Genomic DNA, 4,557 nt, shown 5'->3' with positions numbered 1-4,557 from the left:
TTTTTCGCTGTTTATTCTTACGCCATTCACATGGCAGCAGGAATCACCCGCATCGTATGCACAGGAGCAGCATTTGTGCACGCATTAGGAATCTTTCTTTTTTCCGTGTTCTATATTATTATACTAAGTTTTCCAAACGTTTTTTGTCACCTGCGTACACACCGGAACGAGCATGCTGGAAATTGGAAGACGCATGCTGTAACTAACACTAAATGATAGCCTGGAACATTCGTCGATAATTACCGTCCAACAAACAGATATTAACTCGATAGCATGGGGCTTGAACTCAACTGCGGAGTCAATGTCTACCCAAAATAAATGAGCCTCGGATGGACGAAGAGAAATTGTTGGCGCTTTTTGAAGCGTAGACGAAGAAACTGCTCTGTTTATGGAAAGATCGTCCTGGGTGCTTATGTCATTCTTTTTCTCTTTCTCTAGGATTTTCTTTTATAGCGATGCGAATTATATGGACACTCCAGGCGCATTATTTCGGTCGGCGTCCCCGTTGCCGTTGCCGCGATGTTCCGTATGCAGTCTAAGGGCGACAACACCGTAGCCGCGCGTCGTGTGCTGTATGTGTGAGTGAAAGCACGCGACGGAAGCCGACGGTCCCGGCTGAACAAGGCTCGTGCGAAGGCAGGAAGCGGAGAGCAAACGCGCTGTCTTTCGTCGCGTGAAAGGCCGTGAGGGGATGGGAGGGAGGGAGGGAGGGAGGGAGGGAGGGCGGCGTTGTGCTCCGACAGCACGTGCGCATTTCGCGACAACGCGCAACGGCACAACTGACGATCGCGGCTCAATCTCGGCCGCCATTTATGGAGGAAAGTGGGGAGGCAAGCGAGGGAGAGAGGGCATGTGCTACATACCCTCAGGTGAACAACAGCTGGGAACAATGCAAAGCGGCCAGTGAACTCCTAAGGTCAATGTAAACACAGTTTTCTTTGTTTGTGAATGCGCACACGGAGTGCTTAGGTCCTTTTTTTTTTGGTTCATTCGAAGCTGCATAAGAGTTCCTCAAACACGTCTTTTCTTGACATAAGTGCAGAGGCATAGAATATGTCTTGGTACTATATTCATATCTTTTCGCGCTAGCAAGGACAATGAACTTCAGAGATCACGTTATCTCTATTTACCAATTTCACACTCGCTATGTAACGGGGGAAGCGAAGTGTGGAAACACGTTGTATTGGATGAAATTAGTCAGCTGGTCTTGTGCCAGATACATGAAGGAGTCATAAAAAGAATACAAAGACAACAGCAAAGTGAGGAAAACGAGTAGACCTGAACGAAAAAGAAACCCCTGTGATCGCCTTAGCTGTGGTGCCAGCCCTGTAGCAAACATCTTTCGGAATTCCTCGTACCCCCCGGTAGAAATGCGCACTGAACTTGCCCTAATCCTTCATAATGATGGTAACAAGCAACGTGTTATTGCCTTTTAGAATAAAGCGAACGAGTTGTTTTTCAACGAGAACCTGTAACTGGAGAGGAACAACAGGAATACTGAAAACGAAGTTACTCAAAGAATCACACACAAAAAAACAAGGAACCCAAAAAGGTTTTCGTATTCCCAGCTCTCCCCCCCCAAAAAAACGCAAGTAAATTTAGTTGTCGATAAGTTAGATCACTCTGCCAGAAGTACTAGAAAGCATGGAATAACTAGGACTTTACCCTTTCGTATTTTGCCACAGAAATCCACGGACATTTCGTTTTCTTCGTCTACAGATTACACATAGGCATGTCGGTGAGAAGTTCAATTGAGAATAGATTTCAATGAAGACCATCGAAAGCAGTGCTTAAACAACTAAACCCCCCAAATTACATTAAATATATTTTGAAGTAATCATTTGAATAATTCAAGCCGTTTGGTGGCCAATAGCTTCAACGTAGCCAAACTCTTCGCACCCGCTATTTGTAATTAAACGACGAGGACGAAAAGAACGTTCCAAAGCACTGCTGTTTCTATTCCTTAACACTAATATAGTCTTGACATGATCTTATTTTATTTTAGATGTATCAGCCACTTATTAACAAATCCCCCGTGGTGGGCATGTGCGATGTTAATGAAAGGATCATCATCTTGGTCATCATTGATTGAACTGCGCCACGTCCGGAAACGGCGCTGTCGCGGACGTCATTCCTCTGGCCGCACTCGATCACGGGTGCCGCTTACGTTGTCAAGTTGATCACGTCTCACTTCCACCGCGACTGAGAAGCTGTATGGATCCGAGACTTTCTGTTCGTGCCTTGGGAGACGGACCACTGGTGCCAGCAGCCACTCGCCTTCGCCAACGTGGACGTGGCCGCTCGGCAGAAGGTCGCCGTTCAGCAGAACGCGAACGGGAGCCACAACTGGTGCTGAGTGTGCGTCTTGCTAGAAGGCTATACAAACGTGGGGGGTAACATCGCCTCCCGTATTGACTACCATTTGCATGTAGTGGCGTTGTCATCGCAAACAGGAGACCTGAGTGTCGTCGTATGTGAGCTCTGACTCTTGGCTGTGGGGTTTGGCAGCTTTTTGTTCTCCATCGCACCGACACGTCACTTGCCTAAGCAACTGAAGGACAGCCTCGTTGGCACCGTGGTGCAGGCGTCGGTACTGCACCCGCCTGCTCAAGAAGGAATACTTAAGATACTCAAGGAGGATGGTTAACACACTTTGTCACGCACAAGCGTAACCAGTGCACTTTGCGAAGCGTTTGTTTTGTTCGCTGCCGGAGTGGTTTGACTTATCAGAGCGACTCTCTTTGAAGGCGGCACTGCACACCTGCGATGCCACTTGAGTTTGGAACTGCAGCACATTCGCGGGCCTTGGCAACGCACTAGAAGCGGGTTACGCGCCATGCAAGCGCTGCTGGTCTGCTGGCGGCGCACAAGCCTTCACAAAACGCTGTACATATCTTTATGGAATATGCGTTGGTGTTTGGGACTGTATGTTCTGCTTTTTTGTATATGTGATCACTGTGTACATCGTAATTATCATGCTGCACCTGGAGAAGCATGCCATATGATAGGCCAGACTATCATCTCCTCCCTGTGGTTAATATTTGTACAGCTAATTTCTCTAATTATTCGTATAAATTCAAGTATATATTTGCTTAATAACTAAGCAAGCAAGGCGTCACTCACCCACCGGAAACATGGAGATCACATTCGATGAGATCCGTTTACATTTGCAGCAAAGACGCTCGTGTCCTCAGAATTCGGTGCACGTTAAAGAACTTCGGCCGATGAAAATTAATCTGAACTCACCCGCTGCGGTGTGCATCATAATAACAACGCCGTATAAGCATGTGAAACCCAAGAATTTTTATTGCGAATTTTATCCACAGAAGGTTTGGAGTATAAGGTGATGTGAACCCATGATCGCGCTTGTGATGTGAACTCGCGAAAGCAAAAGAACAACGACAACCTGCGACTGATTTTGTACTGAAGATTGACAACAGCGTGGCTGATGACGGACAGTGGCAGTCATGGCCGATATTCCTTTTGCAGTACACACACTACCAAGGTAAACAGCATATTCCCAAATGAATGACCGAGTGCTTGGATGTATTTATTGGACACTTGGACGTGCTTGCCTGACAGCTGAATGTATTTTCAATTCTTAAATTTCTGTAGAGATTTGGTTTTCTATAATCCTTGCACTCACGTAATATAAATAAATCCAGTCGTGCCCGAGCGGTGAAGGTGATAGACTAGAAATTCATTTGGGTCTCCCGCAGACGTTCAAATCCGGTTGACTGCGCGATTTTTACCTTCCACCCTGCGTTCTATCTTGAGCAGTTTTGAAGGTGATGCGGGTCTTGTCCATTTAGTTGTACTTTTCAATTTAAATATCACTCATGAAATGCCGCAGTTTAGGCGAAGCATCGCTTGCGATATAAAAACAATAATCCCACGAATGAAGGTTCCTAGTTTAATAGACAATATAAACTACATCAATCATTTTCTAACTTACCAAACAGTCATGGTGGGATGCCCATAGGGACAAAGATAAGCCGACGATAGTGATGCTCCTAAACACGCCAGTGTATTCGCAGCACACACTGCCACAACGCCGGCGTGATAAGGTGCGCCGGTAGTGGCGAGACAACGCTTCCTGCGTCCTCTGGCTTCACCCCGTCTCGGAAACCTGGACTACGCGACCTCCAACGCTAGAACAATTTCGCCTCGCCCTTAACTCTGGAATTCCCCGCTGAAATCACTTGTAACGTGCAGCGCGCAGGACGCCTATTCGATAAATAGAGAAGAAGCCCGCGCGGACTGGTCTCGTGCCCTTTTGCGCGGTGTCAGGAGACTTCAGAATATGGCGCGCAGGACTGCGCGCCATATTCTGCCCGCACTGCCCGCACTGTGACCGCTCATTCTTCTCGCACATGGACTTTATACAGAACATCAAGGTGGAGTTGAAATGCGACAGGAGTGTCCACATATAATTCCGATCGCAACAATAAAAAGAATTGACTCTCCATTCCGACTTTGCGAAAGTGGAAATCCAGCTAAGCTGTTAGAAACCACCACCAATGCATCTGCTGAGGAGGGTATGGAATGCTTAATTGC

This window comes from Dermacentor andersoni, chromosome 1 (assembly GCF_023375885.2).
Source record: "Dermacentor andersoni chromosome 1, qqDerAnde1_hic_scaffold, whole genome shotgun sequence".
Lineage (NCBI taxonomy): Eukaryota > Metazoa > Arthropoda > Arachnida > Ixodida > Ixodidae > Dermacentor > Dermacentor andersoni.
The sequence above is the reverse complement of the archived record's forward strand: the minus strand, read 5'-3'. Positions refer to the sequence as shown.